Here is a 19,774-nt window from a genome sequence, read left to right as displayed (position 1 = left end):
AGTTAGACACCAACCCAGTGGAGGGAAGGCTGCTGTCAGAACTGGTTTGAAGTGACCACAGTGTATGGTACTGCTCTTTACTCTAGCCAAAGCTCTGGGTGGGAACATAGATCTTCCACTCTTAAATTTTAGGAGTAAAGAGCACTGTGGGATTGTTTGCAGCAGGACAATCAGAAACTGCTGCAAAGAGGGTAGGGTTACCTCTGGGAACCTCTACCCCAATGGTTAAGGAGCCAGGAGTCACCCCAACCTACTTGCTGGTGCCATGCATAAATAAGGCATTCCAAGGCGCCCTCTTGAGGACACATTCAGAACCTGCAAATGAACAGAAGAGTAAAGGACCTGCTGCCTGTGCCCTTTGAAGAGGCCTGGAGTACCCTACCTGCACCTCCTTGTACCCAGGACAAAGACGTGGAATACAAGGGTCAGCAGGCTAGATTCCTCTATTGGTATAGGACCACAACAAGCTGAACAACCTCTGAAGTACTCAGCTGACCTGTGCCAACTGAACCTGGCCTGAAATTGATGGTGGCCTTGACAGGAGTGATTCTTGACCCCGAAGTGCTGTTCCTGAGGGCCTAGGACCATTGGCTATTTCTAACTGAACTTCTCGTATCGCCTCTGTAAACCTGTAACTTAAATTATTTTTGAATCCCCAGACCTCTGGAGGACAAGGACCCATCACCCCAATTTATCTGACCAAGCCAGAAGGTGAAAATCTTGACCATGCAAAGGCACCAAATATATGCGACCAGCAAAATAACTTCTCTAGGTTAGACATTTGAATTCATTCCAATCTGAGAATTTCCCACCGCTTCAGTGGGACCTAGTATAACTCCTGTCCAACTTCCTGAGGAATTACTCAGATATAACCTGATACTGCCTTCCAAAGAAAATGACAAAGGCCCTGATTTAGAGTTTAACAGAGTGGGTACTCCATTGCACTGGCGATAGAGTCCACGCTCCACCAAACCATTGGTCCACCCGCATTATTTACAGTTGGATGGACCTTAAGTATGTCAGCAACATAGCCCACAACAGATCTGTCATTGACATGTTCCTCCAATGGCCTGATGGAATAAGGGCTTTTGGAATTTTTTGGCCGTTTGACCAATTTAGAGTGGGTGGACAAATGGTCACTTTTCACTTTCCCCTACTAAATCTGGCATAATGTACAGTGAATACTTTCAAATGATCTCCACTATGAGATTCAACTCCCACAGCATGGGGTCTTTAGTTAAAAAAAAATCCTGGTTTGGGATTTTGTTTTTGAAAAAACAGAAACAAGGTAAATGTTTGATAAACGGACTCTATGCTTGACGGAGCCATCTGTCAAACCTTTACCACATTAAGTGGTTCCTGCTAATGTTAAGAGGTGTCTGCAGGGCTGGCAGATATCTCTTAATGTAGAGGACGGGCACTCCATCAGGGAAGCGGAGCACTTTACTCCGTCATCTTGACAGAGTAAAGGCCATCCTCCACAGTCTAAATCACGATAAAACCTGTAACCAGGTCAAACCTGGTTAATGTATCCAACTAACACTCCATCCCAGTCAGCCTCAAATCAGACCTTGGTCCCAGTCTACTATGCCCGTTGACAGCCATTGGTGCTTTTCACTTTTTGCAGCTATTTTTCCTTACATCTTTAACTAGTCATACTTCCAGTTCCCCTTATAAGACATTTGTCATTTTGGTGTCAATTTGTTAATGAAATGTTTCTGTATTTTTCTAAATAGAAGTGGGATTTTTTTTGTGTTCTGTTTTTTACATCTTAACTGGTCTGATACTTCTAAATGCTTCACACATTTTCTCTAAGTTACAACTGTCTGATAGGAGCCATAACTACCAGGGGCTGTGCTGGTGGCATAGCTTGACCCTATGCCACCTGGTGTAGGTAAGAGCAGGGGGTGCCTGCCGACAGACGACTGGTTCCGGGGGTGTTGAGAGGGGTTGGCAGCCAATTGACGTCTTGTTCTGGGGGAGTTGGGCGACCGATGAACATCTTGTTCTTGGGGGGGAATTCCACTTAAATCTATTTCGGGCCCGCACCATCTTCAAAACCGGCTGCATCATTTACAAACCCATCATGACCAGCACCCCCGCTTATCTTGCAGTCAATTCTGGTGCTTCTCAGCACACACAGCCAGGACACCATTAGATTGCAGACTAAAAAGTAAAAAAAATAAAAACAAGACAGTAGGTCTTTTCATCTATGCCACCGTGACCTGGATCAACATCCCTATATCCAGGAGGACTGCTCCAATGTTGCTCCAATTTAGAAAAGAGTTGAAGACACACCTATTCAAAGATTGCTACATTGCAATGCATTATCCATCCACAAATCAGCTATCTTTCTCATCACTCGTTGACTTTATGGTTTTGTTTGGCCCTATACATCGCTCCGCTGCCACTTGGCTAGGTTTTCCCTACAGCAGTACCACATCCATGGATAAATAACTTACTCATTCAGTACTCTAATTGTTGGAAAGCTGCATGTTACTTTTACTGTAGCAGCATTATTAAAGCATTTGTCATCTTTCATCGGGACAATTGCACTGACATTGCTTCTTGATAAATATTCTTTGCAAAACACAGTTTCACTATTCAAAATGACGCATGCATGTACCTTCTGTTCTTTTGCATGCGTATAAGATAAGAATCTTTTACAACCTCCCGCTCAGTAGTGGCCTGTACTGTGTCAATGAGAGATACAGGGAATGTCTGGGTTTGAGCGCTGTAAATAGGCTGCAATTTTACAAAGGCTTATCTCTCACAAATGGTGCCACATGAGGTCTCCGAAGAATCAGGTTCCTTAAAGAAAGTACAGAAAAAAACAGCAATGGAAAACAGGAAGGGGTAGATTAGAAAACGAATTAAATGGAAAATGCTATTGTTGCATTTGGCCCCCCGGTCCAAGTAACCTTTACAATGAATTTCCAAAGGGTTGCTAGCTGCTTGCTGAGCATATTAAATTCTTACCTCCAGAGGCCTGAATGCACATTGTTTGAGATTAGTATTGTGGTACAGAACTCAGATACCTGCTAGTTTCTTCTGGGCCACCGTTTTGTAACATTTCCAAACGATGACCTTTTCTTTATATCCAAGGGTCTTTTGTTGTATTGTGGACTTTTTTTTCTCACAAACAGCAGCATGTTTTGTTCCAAAACATTTGTAGACTTTCTTTTTACCAAAATAGTTGACTCATCGCGTTGAGGAAATGAGGTTTTCTCTATCAAACTGAAAACATTTTGATTACATGATTGAAAATCATTTGTGCAGTCAAAAATATATTTTTAGAAAATACTCGTTCAGAGTACAGGTCGTGAATGTCATTTATTTACGTTTTTCCATTCTGTTGCACCAACACGTAGTCAATTGAGTGGCGTGATGTTCATATAGTTAGGTAATTTACTTGTGAGGTTAAAATAATTGTGAGTATTTATTTTGGCAAAATTTGACTTTTATAAGATTTTTCATTATAGCTATTTTTCCAGGGTGCAACGTAATAACTCATCTGCCTTGCACCAGGATGAATATCTTTCATTTAGAGGCTAAGCATTAGAAGTTTTTTCCTGGAACCTTGACATGTTGTATGTTGACCCTTTAATTTTGTCATAGATAACAAACATCAGTTTTCACATTCACATTATTTTTTAGATTTTTTGTACTCTAAATATATATCAAGATTGCTGTTATCAGCGGCAGCATTTCTGCCTTTGTGAGTGAGGAAAGCCTGTATCCCTGACAAACCAGTCGGGGACTGGCCAGGTGTGTAGTGTTCAGGTGTTCTGGGTTCCCTGAAAGTAAAAGCTTCATCTCTTTGCTGACTCAGACGATGATCATCAAAGACCAGATTCGAGGCAAGGGTCCATTATGTACTAAGAGTGTTCATTAAAGTTGATGTTTATATCAGAGGAGAAGAGAACATGGTTATTGTGAAACATGCCAGCTGTTGGTTGTGCGGGTCAGGAGAATGTTAAGCCTGCACTATAATAATTGTAGTGGGCATTTATATGCGAAAGCTGGTGAGTGTAGTAGAGGTGACTTATGGATTAATCACTGTATAATATATGACGTGACGCATGGGCACAAGTAAAACAAATATTTGCAAAGCAATAGGTCTCGCATTTGAGAGAGTTTATGCTATTGCATTGCCACTAGCTTAAACTCTCGTCAATGCGAGACCTATAGAATTGCAAATAACAGTCCCGTGTACTTTAAAGTGACAGGGGCTCCTTTTAAATAATTGTTTACTTTAAGTGAATGACATAAGAGGTATATTAATATTTTGGAAAATAGAGTTGTCTTCTAGACTACTGTTTGTTCCCCCTGCTAGGCTGCACACCATAATTATTAAGGTGGAAGCTGCCCTTGAAGGATATTTTCCACTTTGACATTTCATTATGACAACAAGTTGGGTGTAACTCAGGCACAGCAAAGACCAACTACCTGATTGATGAACACCCTGGAAGGACAGGCTCACTGCAAGGTATAACTCAAAAAATAGGCACATCCAGGCAGAAATAGGAATTTCTGTGTTTCAAAAGAAAATTCTAGATACAAATGGATTGGGTGTGCCAAAAGGCAGGAGATAATAATACAAATGTGCCCAGCAACTCAAACACACCTGCCATCCTTTGACAATCCATAAAATCGATGTTACTTTTACTTGGATAGGGAAAATTTATTGGAAACAGATTCATCACAAAAAAGTGGACATGACACTGATGGAGCAAGGATTCAAAGAAGAGAAACTTGATCGAACCAATCTCTCGTTAACAAATACTAACAAGTAGAGATGGAAAACTTGAAAGAAAATTAATATACACATGACATTCACACACGGTGAAAAGGCTAACTGCTTGCTCACATTACAAAGAATGATTTGCTACGTAACTGAAATCCTGCTTTAAACCGGAAATCGCCTTGCGCATGTGCGAACCCGTCCTGCGTAATAATCAAGTGATTAACCCATGTGAGAGGAAAACTCTCACGCATGCGCAAGGAATCATTAACTGTAGGTCTCAAGGCACCACTTGCCTGGCATATGCTTGCCTGGATCTTGAAGGAGCTGTCGCTGCTAATGCTTTTGCTTAACAAAGAAGAAAATAACCTGGGATAGTGTAGAAGCGGGTGGTGAACAGTGATAATAACATATTTGAAACATTAACATTTGTTCATGATTCATTTATTAATAGTGTGCGTTTGGGCCTGATATGCGAAGCCAAAAGAAAAGATGGTGGGTGAGACGTGAGGCACGTTGAGTCTGCGCATTAGACTCCTCGTATGACCTGCTGACCAGGAAATTGATCGGCTGCCAAGACCCAAGGACGTGTGCTTGGGAAAAGTTCCTCAACTGAATAAATTATATAAAATTTGTATCTATATATTTCATGAATGCATGTGAAAGGAAGTTTTCTGCAATTTTGAATAAATTAAGCGGGAAGGATTTACTAAACAAAGAATTAGGTAAGAATTTAGGGATGACCACATGAGGTGATGGCAACTCCCATTTCCCGGTCCTATCACAGTTCATGATTTGCAGACATTTGCAACCGTTAAGGGTGGGGCATGCAAAATTAAGGGGTATAACTTGAGTGACTTGAGAGTCATCGTTAGTTGGGGTTTCTGAAAGATGCTGCTGCTACGAAGTGACGCTGATGCTTAGTGAGGGGTGGGCGAGAGCTGCCGCTGGGAAGAACAGACTGAGAAGATTCAATACTTAAGACAGCCTGACTAGATTGAAGATTTGCGGAAGAATATCGAGGAGGGAGAGAGTGTAAGTGAGGGATGTGCTCCGGTGCCTCGGGTTCTAGAGAAGTGTAGTAAGTATAATCCGATCCTGTACCTGTCCTATAGTCTTTGTCTCCTGACTCTTTATCAGGTGACCTCCACCAATCTTTGGCCACGGATTGGGTTTCCACATTTCACCACTTGGTAATTATATTTCTGACTTAAATTTGCATATCCTTTGCAAAGTCTGATTCACTGTGTCTTTTGTCTCTTCATCTATCACTTCTTATGCATTTGAATTGTTGAATGTGTTTGTGTCATTTGAGAAATACATTTTTCTCTCCTATGAAAGTTGATGGAGTTTGCACTGTGAATCTGTACAAATGAGCGTTAAGTTTGAATGAGTTTTAGATAAAATTTATTGAATCTTACTTGGAGTCTGTGATCATTTTGTCTTTTTATTGAAAAATTTGTAAATATGTTAATATCACCATCAAATACTCGACTAATGGTCCATTAACCAAAGGAAGAGTATTGATCTGTGAAGGTTAGTTAGATATTGACTAATTCAGATGAAAGTAAACAAAACTTGACCCCCCAGCAGAACAGCTGGGAAACCGGAATGTGTATGTGGGCCCAGTGTGAGAAAATTGTTGATTTTGTGAAATGTTCAACCTGGCTTTCCGCTGGATCAGTTTTCCTGGTAGCAGAATGATGGTTATTATCGATTAGTTTGGTGATTATTGATTATTGACTATTGTTCGGACTAATTGACTATATGTTTAACACTAAGGTGCCGATTCCGATCCGGCCCAAAAAATTTGCGTATGACTCGTATCCGTATATTTTCACGTACGAATCGTACAAGTACCGTACAAACTGCGAAGTACGATTTGTATGTGAAAAATACATACGAATTGCGTTGGGAAAAGGGTACGAGAGGGAGCTGGAAATTTTTACGTCCGAATAGCGTCGGGAAAAGTGTACAATAGTAAGCCGGACATTTTTACGTGCAAATCGTAAAACATAAGTCCGAGCGCGCAAGTACGATCCGTACCGCCCGTCCGAATACACAACCGCATATAAAAGGCCCCGTACGGAGCGAACGCAGTAGCACACATGTGCATTGGTAAACATGTGCCTGGATACAAGTCGTACAGCCCCCCTCCCCTGCATATGTCAGCACCGTACCCCCGTATGTCAGCACCGTACCCCCCCTCCGCACCGTACCCCAGGACCGTACCCCAGCCCCGCACCTGTACGTGCTGCACCCCAGGCCCATCTCCCAGCCCCGCACCTGTACACACCGTACCCCAGGCCCGTACCCCAGCCCCCCACCTGTACGCGCCGCACCCCAGGCGCGTACCCCAGCCCCGTACCTGTATGAACCGTACCCCAACACCGTAGCCCAGCCCCGCACCTGTACGCACCATACCCCAACACCGTAGCCCAGCCCTGCACCTGTACGCACCGTACCCCAACCCCTTACCCCAGCCCCGCACCTGTACGCACCGTACCCCAACCCCATACCCCAGCCCCGCACCTGTATGCACCGTACCCCAACACCTTACCCCAGCCCCGTACCTGTACGCACCGTACCCCAACACCGTACTCCAGCCCCGTACCTGTACGCACCTTACCCCAACACCGTACTCCAGCCCCCCACATGTACGCGCCGTACCCCAGGCCCGTACCCCAGCCCCGTACCTGTACGCACCGTACCCCAACACTGTAGCACAGCCCTGCACCTGTATGCACCGTACCCCAACACCGTACCCCAGCACCCCACCTGTACGTGCCGCACCCCAGGCTCCTACCCCAGCCCCATACCTGTACGCACCGTACCCCAACACCGTACCACAGCACCCTCACCCAGCATCGCGTATGTACAGACTGTACCTACACGAAACTCGTACAGAACCAGGACACTGTAAAACAGCACAAGGAGGGTCAATTTGACTCGCACAACACCACAAAACACGTCTACATGACAAAATACATCTCAATGACTGACCTTGCACATCCAAACAGGCAAACAGAGGCCCTAAATCACAACCACCTCTTATAACACACCCACCACAAATTCAAACCCAGCCACACCCACAAATGGACCAATAAAAAGGGCCCACACACACAACCCATGAGCCTTTGCAACAGACCCACTTCTGCCAGACCCCACAGACAAACAACTGCACCTTACTTACACCTTAACTACACCTTAACTTACACACCTTCACACAACCTCCTTCACAAACACCCCCTCTTCACATTCACACAAACACCGTCACATTCACACCCACAACCATCCACACCCAGACTCCACACCATGCCCACAGACAAGAATCCAAAGTTCACAAGGGCGGAGCTGGACCTCCTTGTCAACGTAGTCATCAGAGTCGAGCCACAGCTGTTTGGAACATTGGTCAGACAGACCAGCATAGCCCAAAAAACAAGCCTGTGGCAGAGAATCGTCGATAAGGTGAATGCTGTTGCGCCCATCCGAAGGACCAGGCATGAATGCCAAGCCAGGTGGTACGATCTGCGCAGGGCAGTCAAGAGGAAAATGAACGAGGAATACGCCCAGAGTAACATCACTGGAGGTGGGCTGCCCCGCAGACCCATACATTACCATCCCTGGGAGGAGAAGGTGATGGCCATGCTTCCGCCGGTGGAAGTACACGGAGTCGAAGGAGTTGCAGAGCCTGGTGAGTACACAAACAACTCACGTAACACGGGGGAATGGCATCCACACCACAAATACACCAAATGCACGCAACTTCCCCCAAGTCCTCACCGCACACAACCACACTCAAAAACCACGCTCATGCCACTAACGTCTCCATGCCCCATTCACAAATAAAGGCTATGCCATGTCCCAGGCCACACCAACCACAAACCCAAGACTGGATGTCCAGGATGCTGGGAGGGTGGGGCTCACACAACACATTGTGCAACTCAGAAGCAGACACCAATGCCCTCAGCCCATATGGCCCAGGTACATACCCATGCACCATGCCCAATGCACAGGGACTGGCAAAGTACTAAAGACACTTAGAACCCTGAGGTCTAAAATTACAAAAAAGAAAGATGAAAAGGTGGTGTGTGAATGAGAAACAAAAGCCCAATGCACCTAGTGAGAGGGCAATCCCTTTAGGAACGTAATCCCTCACTCACCCTGGGTGACATGCTTCATCATATGGGATTCTCCTCCCAGAGAAAAAGCCTAGTTTCTCTGGGGGCTACAACCCCCTCTATGAGAGGGAGGAGCTCAGGGATGTTTTGATTTTGCACTAAAGGGTGGACTAAATCCACATATGAAGAGCTGGGTGTGAGTGGGGGGTGCAGTGCTAATGAAATAATAGTGCAGTAAGAATGTGTTAAAACTAGTCACGGGACGGCAAGGAGGAATCTCTTAACACCACCGTACCGATGCTAGATTAAAAATGTGAGCAACACTAGTTCAATATAACCAATGGTGCAATGCATAAGACAATGGTCGACATGTTTCAGCCAAGGCGCCTAAATAGGCTTGGCTTTCATCAGGACCTAGTTAGCTACTGCAAAAGGAAAGAATAGTATAAGAACTACTCAACAAAGGATACCGTGAACACCCCAAAGCTGCTTGTCGGGTGTACGTCTCCTTTCTAATTCAAACATCACCTAGACAAAAGAGAATCAGTGTAAGGAAAAGTTGGTCACAAATGCTAAGTAATAAAAATGTAAGAGTGTGATAACTTAAAGCATTGGCCACTCACCCGTGAAAACTGGGTGGAAAATTGACCTCCACCTGGCAACCGCTCAGGAAGGAACACCGCTCTGAAAAAAGATGTAAGACTACTGAAGAATGGGGTACTTACATATCATGAGCGAGTGTAATAAACATGTGGACTGAACAACTAATAGCGAGGGAGACTGGCAGAGTCAATGAATGCACGATGTGCTGATTCATAAAAAAAATGGGTTCACCAAAATGATCTTATAGTGATAGAACCATGACAAGACCACCACATGTCCTGTTAGACTGGGTATGGTGAGTCTGTGTGTCTAAACAAAGAGCGGAAAAGCTCAAAGTAACTATGCCTCGTATACAACGAAGCCGTAAAGAGTGACCAGACATACCAATAGAAGATAATAAAGTTACCGCCTTCATGAAATCATAATGTGAACTAAAAAGGAAGGGCGGTGTGAGCACAGCATCAGAGGTTATCGAAAACGCCTACCTCTCCGTCGGGGAACCGGGCCGGAATGAGCCTGCAGCCGGAGGTCCCGCGGGGCTAGACGGAGTTTGGTTAAGAAAAAATGTGTCATCAGAATTGGGCCAATCGGAGGACTCAATTCTCTAACACCAAATGGGGAGAGCCAATCAAAGGTGCTCTACCGCCCGTGTGCCAGTTACCACGGAAACGGGTATGCAGCTGACGGTTGAAATCAAGCTGTCAAAGAATGTGGGAGTGCGCGTCACGAGTAATTAAGGGAAATGATGACAGCGCTAATTACCGAAGTGTGTTAGATAAACAGGGGAGTTAGGGAAACAAAATGCGTGTCACCGACTCTATGACGCATGATGTTCCCAATAGACAGAAACAAAGTATGCTCATGCTAAAGATTCATTATTGAATCCAACACGGAGACGAGCTAGTTATTACGGCACTAGCTCCATTAGGAGAGTCGCTCCGTGAATTAAAGCTCACATCGGGGAATGAAAGTGAACTGATGCTATGGCAACAATTCATACAACACGGCGGAACCTAGTTAGAAATGCACTAGCTCCGCCGGAAAAAATCTTAGCAAATTAATAACTAGACAGTTGGTGGAAAAGAAAACAAAAGGTGCTCTGATGCCCTAAACTATGGATGTCTGGAAAAAGCAAGACAGCAGTAGACTGTCAAGGGAGAATAAATAAAGTCAATGTTGACTGGCAGCCTAAATGTGTAAAACATGTGGCAAATATAAGGTGGCCCAACAAGGCCGCCGCAAAATGTGAAAAGCATCAATAATTCATGAAGTGTACCCTATAGGTTATGCCCATATGCAGAGTGTGAAAGATGGGGCCAAAGAGTAAACTGGTGACGCGAAATTCAAAGGGACAGCCATGGAATCTCGTCGTTTAGTCCTTGAACATGCGTCTTAAGCAGACACCAATGCCCTCAGCCCATATGGCCCAGGTACATACCCATGCACCATGCCCAATGCACAGGGACTGGCAAAGTACTGACAAGGTAGCTGGCACTTGGCCCTGCTGTATGCAGCACAAGGCCCTCCTGTGACCACTGTACACTCAAAGACCAACTCCACAAGCTCAGATATCTAGCACAGGAACTCACACTCACTGTCATGCCAGCATGCACCATGAGGGGACAGACACATCACCTGGGAGACCCAATGACAAATCACACTACACCCAACAGCAGGCCCGGTCACACCCCCCCCTCACACAAGCACACACCGGATTTACCCACTTTCACAATAGACAAGTGGCACAACAAGACCAATCCATAGCCAAATAAGCATCCTATCCAAAATTCTACTGGTAAAACACTCAGGAGAACATATCAATCTGTCCCCCGCAACATACCCATCCCCAAGTAGACATTGAGAGGAATGCACATCCAAATACCTGGAGGAGCTGTGACAACTTGAATATGTCTAAAACATTGATGTGGCATGAAACAGCATTAACATTGTCTCTCACTCACACACAGGGCAATGTCATCGACCTCCCCCCAACAATAGGGGGGAACAATCACAGTCCCAGGCTCAGCGTGAAGATGATCCCGCCGGCAGCGACGACTCTCACCACTCCGTGGATGACCCCGACCAACCTGGCCCCTCTGTTGCCCAAGCCCCTGCAGCACATGCATCAGGTACATATGTGCCAGCCCCCACCCTCATTCCTGCCACATCCCAGGAGACACCCAGGAGCCCTGCTCACACTGAACAACAGAGCCAGTCTGACCAGGAGGGACAAGGTTCTCCGGGCACCCAGGAGGAGGCAGACAACCCCGCTAATGCCATCCCTCAGGGGTCCCGTAGACCCGATGTGCCCACAACGGCAGGACAGGCTCGTGTGGGCAGGGGTGGTGGGAGTGGAGGCAGTCAGAGGCGAGAACCTGACCAGGTAGCTGAGGGAACCGGTATGTCACACATACGCCACATCCTGGACACATACCGGCGTGACACCAGGGGCATCAGCCTAGTAGTGTCGAGCCTCACAGAGATGAAGGGGACCCTCGGCGAGATGAAGAACCTGCAGGCCGAGCAACATGCCAGTCAACAACAACACCAAGGACGGATGGAGGCAAGACTGGCTGAGCTCCTGGCGGTGCAAACGGACATGAGCCGTTCACTCCGTCGGATCGCCGACAACATGGGAAACCCTCCCTGTGCCACCAGGCGAAGACCACCACCAGCCACAGGGAGGGAGGAGGAGGAGGATTCGTCCGACGGAGCATCACAGACATCGTCAAGGCCTGCATCTGAGGGTCCCCCCAGGAAGGTGGGTCGTCCACGGAAAAGACCGTTAGAGTCAGCGGACCATCCACATCTCCCAGGTCACCTGGCTTGGCACCTGGACCTCTGGCGCAACAGCAGCACCTCACCCAATGACATTCTCTGCCACATGGACTTGCTGGTCACAGTCTGACCAATGATGACCAACACTGTGGTCTGGACTCTGATGACTCCAACTGACAAGGATGCCATCTCCCCCTGTGAACTTTGGATTCTATGCACCTGGTAGAGCACCTTAGTTCATCTAACAAAAGACTTACCCCACCAAAAATAAAAACTTAATTTTGTCATGAGATGTTGCTGTCATTTGGCATTATTCCACAACATATGTTTGTGTAAATGTCAAACTATGCCTGAGTGTTGAACTAACTCCACCCATCCATACCCTGGGATCTGAGTCTGGTACAGGACACACATGGGTCACAATGCATCATTCAATGCAGACATGGAGCACAATACTCACCTGTGATGGCCTCAAGCTGCTGAGGGGGTGCTTGCAATACTGTGCGGACAGACCTATTTGGAAGAGTATCATTAAGGCGTAGAGGTCATGCCTCATTCGGAGGTTCCCGGGGAGGGAGTCCCAGGTATGTGTTCCCAGGTGGGAGAACTATGTCCTGCATGCCGGAGGACAAGTGGATCTGAAGAATGGTGGCCAGGTCAAGGTTGGATGCACGGAGATGGCACTACAGGGTCTCGGATGACAGTGGTACAAGGTTGGTTTTGGGTCGGGGTTGTCGCCTGCGTCCTGAGTAGGCCTGGGCGAAAATTTCGTTCCGTTCGCGGAAATTGCGATAATTTGACATTTTCGCGTTACGCGGAGAGCGCGAAAATGTCAAAATTTCCGGTTTCCGCAGCTTGGTGATAATTTGTTTCTTGCTTGTGCTGTAAAATAATACATTCGCGCGCGCGCGCGATCGCCTTACCTGAATCCCTGCGTTCGCCGACAAGTTTTCTTGATCCGGTCGCGTTCTCCATGAGATGTTGTATGGTTTTTAGCCATTTGCGCTGTCTCGCGACAGTTCGCGCCCGCAGTGACGTCATGCGTCGCGCGATCACGTCTTTCTTCTCGCGATCATGCACCGCGAGACAACTCAAAACAAGATGGCCGCGCCCGCAAGCAACCACATGGGTAAGTTGGCGACCCGCAACCATGCAGAAAATCTCGCGAACATGCGGGAAAAAAACTTCCGCATCTTCGCGATATTTCCGCTTGTTTGCGATAATTTTAAACATTTTCGCGATAATTTGCGAAAGTTAAATTTGCAAATTCCGCCCACCCCTAGTCCTGAGTGTGGGTGGGGAGTCTGAAGGTCATCCTGCAGCACACACTGATCCATTGCAGCTATCTCTGCTGGACGGTGATGTGGCTGGGGCGCGGGATGTTGCAGCTGAGGTGTGCAGATGCAGCCTGGATGTGGACAAGTTTCCCGGTAGTTTGGATGTGGCTGCTCCGTAGACGGAAGGGCAGTATTTGACACGGATGTTGTCGTGGACCTGGGGAATGGTCCGTCTTTCCTTGGAGTGGATCTATCTGGGGATCATGTGCATAATTTAGAGGGTGTTGCAGTCTGAGGCACAGATGCTGGTGATTAGCATGGTAAATGTGAGCAAGCAATCCATGATGCACACCATCTTGTGTGCGTCATGGACACTGGGTGCTTGTGCAGGCCTCTTGCGGGTGAGACACAAGCAGTTGACCCAGCTGTATGGGGACAATCCTCAGATGTTGACCTCTGTCCTGTACAAGTCCAGGCTCAGGTGGCTGCTGTTCTGCCATTCATCAATGGATCTCATGCAATCTTGAATATTGGAACTGGCAAGGTCTGCGTCCTTGGTGAGGGTGAGGAGCACCTGCCTGTCAATGGCATATGAGTTGAAGATGAGGTTGTGTGCGCATGTGATGGTGGAGAGGAGGGTCCTGGACACATTATAGATTGACACGCTGAGAGATGATACCTGTGCCCTGTGCCTGACGACGACAGCATACTACATGCAGAAGCCTTGAGTCCCACTCCCATGGCCTTGCCGGGGTACCGAGCCGGTGGGGAGTAGGAGGGACATGACCTGGTGAGTGTGACAGGGCCTGGAAGGCGTGGCAGCACTGTGTAGCCAGTCGGAGTTGTACACTCATCATGCAAAGGTGTTGTGTGTGCGCTTAGTGTATGCCTGAGAGCAGGCAGGAGATGTGTGGATGGACATTGCTTGGAGGGTGGCTGCAACATCAGACTGTAGTGTGATGTGGGTCATGCAAGAACCTGAGGGTCGTGCAATGTGCACGTTGCATGTGCAGACGGTCCAGCCTTTGGCACCGCGTGGCCGCAACTGTGGCAGAGACAAGCTGATTGCAGCCAAATGAATGGGTTGAGGGAGGAAGGGAGGAGCATCTTTGATGTGTGTGTGTTGCCAAATCATGAAACTTTGTGTGTCCTTGCTGCAGTGGCTGCAACAGCAGGCGGCATGTCCTGGGAACTATGCCACAATTTCCACACAAAGACTAGGATGTCTTAAAGGACTACTGCAACAGGTGTATGTAAAGGAAGGAGTGACCGGTTTTCAATGGCACACCCGGAGACAAAGGATGCACAATCACCAAAGATGACTGACACCGGATCATGAAACTGAAGGCCGAGCTGTGCACAGGAAACACACCCCAGAAGGTGTTGAGGGCCCGTTGTGGGGACCAACATGCCAAAGCACATACACAGCCATGGCCTTCATGCACAATAGAGAATCAAATACATGAAGAACAGCATGCAGGTTGCTAATCTACATATAGACTCATATGCACAATCCTTGACAACCATGCCAGAGATGCCGCATGCACACTGGCAAGAGACCTGCATTGACAGAGATGAGGCACCTTGGAGGCTGAGGAACACCTTTATTACTCAGGCTCACACCTATGGAAATGCATCAATATGAACAGACTCACAGGTCTTTTGGATGAACATGTGGGACCTACACTGGACACCCCCTTCGCACCACAGATGCTGTAAATCCATTGGACTGGCACACAAGTGAAGGGGGTGAGCCAAACATCCCCTGCACACGGAGAGGCTGCAATTCCCCATCGAGCCTCTTATGGGGATGTCCCACACTATGTCCACTCGTAGCCTCCCGTATGTTTCCGAGGGAAGTTGTACACACATTGATGCCTTCATCACAATCCACAATCCCATAACAGATGACTGTCACGAAGTGTGACTATCAATTCATGTGAGTCATGCTACATGTCATGTGCCCCATGGTGAGTCGACATGTATGCATAGTAACCAAACCTGCACAGGAGCAGTGCCCACATATTCCAAACAACTAACACACCCACAATGCCTTGATGCAAACCTTACCCAAAGGAGACTTTTCACCATGTCCGTGCATGTAACGCTGATTTAGCACACGTTGCAATACTCATGAGGAATAGCAGGAGCACAACAATGCCACGAGCACACAGCATGCGCAACTACCTGGGGATGACAGACACACAAGAAGTCAGGAAAAAGATAGTCATGCACATGCATGGTCATGTACTCTACATGAATAAGGTTGACACCATGCTTGTTGTCAATTGAGAGTGTCAGCTAAAATGTGTGGAATGACATCAGCACTCGAGTGACACATCAGGACACACCTCAAAGTCACTTAGCATACAGTCAGCTGGACACACATATTGCAACACATGCCACACAAGGCTCCAAGCGTGCACACTCAGACCCAGGGACTCACCATTATGAGAAGAAGTTGCGTATGAGCTGACTCCGGATGTCCTCCTCCTCCTCCTCATTTGCCTCGTGACCAAGGCCGTCATCCTCCATGGGTGGATGTTCCTGCTCATCGGGATCCAGGATGAGTGGCACAGCTTTCTCCACTGCCATGTTGTGCAGCATGCAGCACACGAGGAAGATTTTGCAGACCTTCACCGGTGCATATGGGAGGGACCCGCCTGTCTTGTGGAGGCAACGGAATCGGCTCTTCGATGGGCGTTGTTGTAACAGTGATCTGCAGCTGTTCTGGGGTTGCGGAGAGGTGTCACCAGCCATGGCATGTTGGGATAGCCAGAGTCCCCTACATGGAAACATCATGTAAAGAAGTGGGTCAGGAGATGCCGTAACATACAAAGATACCGCTAAATACTGGACAAACAGAGTCTACCCACCAACAAGACATGCTCGTTCGTTGTGCAGCCGCAGCATCATTTCTGGCACCCTGCTACGCCTCATGATGTAGGCCTCGTGTGCTGACCCTGGAAAACGTGCACAGACATGGGAAGTCAGCATTTTAGCAAGACACGCCACAAGGGCATTAATGGAGTGATAATGTTTACGGTTTCGATAGGCTACCTCCTGTCCCTGTGGTGGTACCAAAGCCACATGTGTCCCATTAATTGACCCAATTACATGGGGCATCCCTCCCAGGGCATAGAACTCACCCTTGATACCTGTCAACTGCCCACGATTTGGAAAATGGATGAATTCATCCAGGTGCTCCAACATGGCTTCTAATACATCTGAGTACTCGGCTGAACATGGTCTGGGACATGCCACCCACATCAGCTATGGTGAATTGAAACGTACCAGTGGCAAAGAAATGTAGGGCTGACATCACCTTCATCTTGGGGGTCAGCGCAGTCAGATAACTGTGTCGCGGTTGGAGATGTGGTGCCAGCCTGTTTGTCAGGTCTTCAATTAACTGTTGGGGGAATCTGTAACGGCGTATGCAGTCACGTTCCCTCATGGCACCCAAGTCTGGCATTGGTCGGGGAAGAGGCGGTGCCCTGCAGAAATTTGGAAGGAATAACGAAGATTGAGTAAATTACTACACCAATGTCAATGAACTGAGCACATGTTCAACAGCTAATACACATATGCTACATACAGAGTCTGTTCTGTGCAATACATCCTGGACACGTATGCCAGCCAGGTGATACTCCTACCAAGAGCCATCTACAAACGTGGATTCTCAAGGTCTACATGACATGCCATGAAAGTAGCTGTGGGCCAGTGTGAGTGAACAGCCAGACACATTACAGGAGTGACATACATCCACATATGTGCATTTGAAGGATGTTATCTCATTCAGACAGCTGGCGGCAAGCTAGACGCACAGGTCACATGTCATTGAAAAAGGACAGACCACAGACCTTGCCATGAAGGGGTACATGTCAAAACTGATCACACAGACATTGAGACTACGCAGATATGTCCTCAGCTCGCAAGTCCTTGTTCGATGCATACAGACACACATTACGTGTGATTCCACATGTGGCCTGGTGTGCGTAATAGTGTGCCATGTCCATCTACACACAGACACATGTTGGATGCAGCTACAGCAGATGCAGTTGACGGAACACCAACAGCAAGCTAATGGGAACACATGACACACACATGACATAGTCACATCGTGGCACGCTGGTAGTTAGATGTCAGGTGTCATCATCCGTGCACCTGGCATCAGGGGACAGTTGCGGGTGTTGGTGACTGTGCCATGCCAGTGATGCAGTGCTTGACAAGTTTGTCCTACATGCACACATGTAAAAGGTGTGAAGGGGAAGTGTGCCACATAGTGCCCCATCACACATGACATGTGTACACAGGTCATCACACAACTATTGGGTTAAAACATGAGGAGACATGTGCCACATCACTGCCTGACACACCTAGGCCCTACACATGAAGGACTGCACTGACAATGACTTGATGTCCATCCTTGTGCGAGTCTGACACCTCCATTCCTTTCCTGTGTGCCTCCTATCACCAGTGTAAGCTGTGAAACGCACCGTACACACGCTCTGAGGGCTTTTGTACGGTCGTATCACTATCTTGGGGTTGGGTAGGAGTACGCCATAGTGATACGGCTCGTACACGCGTGTGTAGGGGTCCTATCCCCATGGTATTGTTGCCGTAGGCGTACGCCATAGTGATACGGCCCGTACACGCGTGTGTAGGGGTCCTATCCCCATGGTAGTGTTGCCGTAGGCGTACACCATAGTGATACGGCCCGTACACATGGGTGTACGGGCCGTATCACTATGGCGTACGCCTACGGCAACACTCCCATAGGGATAGGACCCCTACACATGCATGTACGGGCTGTATCACTATGATGTATGCCTACGGCGACACTACCATAGGGATAGGACCCGTACACATGCGTGTACGTGCCGTATCACTATGGCGTATGCCTACGGCAACACTCCCATAGGGATAGGACCCCTACACACGTGTGTACGGGCCGTATCACTATGGCGTACGCCTACGGCAACACTACCATAGGGATAGGACCCCTACACACACGTGTACGGGCCGTATCACTATGGCGTACGCCTACGGCAACACTACCATAGGGATAGGACCCCTACACACGCGTGTACGGGCCATATCACTATGGCGTATGCCTACGGCAACACTACCATAGGGATAGGACCCCTACACACACGTGTACGGGCCGTATCACTAGAGTAGTGATGCCCTAGGGTTACGTGTGAAACGCACCGTACCGGTGTGGGTATTTGAAAATTACAATGGGGACACATAAGGAACAAGTATTAGGGCCTAAATGCATGCTGGTTGTCATGGATACCCAGTTTCAAGATCACATTTTTCCATCATGTGGCCTGGAAAAATCAGTTGGCCAGCTTATACATTGTTGCAAAGTGGTGGTTGACCTGACATGATGCAGCAAATTTGAAAAAATGCTAATGCTGTCACTGGTGTATGTTCAAAGGGATTGGAGGAAACATAGGATACAAATGAGTCTGACCAATCACTCGGTCCTCCTGTAAAGGAAATAGCCCAGCATGGCAGATATAAGTCAGCCAGAACCCATGAGAGGGCACTTGCCTGCACAACCTTTCATCGACACCACTGCTGCTGTTTGGCTTCCTCTGGCACCATGTCAAGGACTGTGGAGAGGGCCCAGCCTTTCACCCAGGAGGAGAATGAGGCGTTGCTGGACGTCATCCTCCCACAGTTCCCCAGCCTGTATGATAGACCAGGGGTACAGGTGAGGGCTGACTCCGCTACCTTTGACTGTGCCCCTTCTTTTTGTGACTGCCACTTCTGGCATTGTGTCCAGGTGTGACAGACATGCAATGTTGTTTAGAGTGGGTCCCGGGGGGGGGGGGGAATGGCTTAGATCTGTCATGATGTGGTTCATGTGTGCACTCCTCACTTGCTTTGTGCTTACTGTGACATTCACTGCATGGTGCATGGCACATTCAGCATGGCTACTCCTCTTGGCCATTCTTGTTCTATTGTCCTGAAGTGATTCAGTGTTCCCCCCGTTGTGACAGGTGACTGTACCCACAGATGTGTGTGAGTTTAGTGGAGCTGTGGTGAGAGAGACCAAATGATGTGCACGCCCCCTGGACATTGATGTATGTGAATGTTCCTTGTCATGTGGGTGAGTGTCTATGTGGAGTGTTGCACCACAGCTGCATGGAGGAGGCAACTGCTCAACCCATCTGATGTAAGAAGTAAGCCGTGCTGTGTGTCTGACTAGCTGGGCTAGCCCCACGCCTGTGACACCCCCC

The sequence above is a fragment of the Triturus cristatus genome, chromosome 5_2, assembly GCF_964204655.1.
Source record: "Triturus cristatus chromosome 5_2, aTriCri1.1, whole genome shotgun sequence".
Lineage (NCBI taxonomy): Eukaryota > Metazoa > Chordata > Amphibia > Caudata > Salamandridae > Triturus > Triturus cristatus.
Note: the sequence above shows the minus strand (reverse complement) of the source record.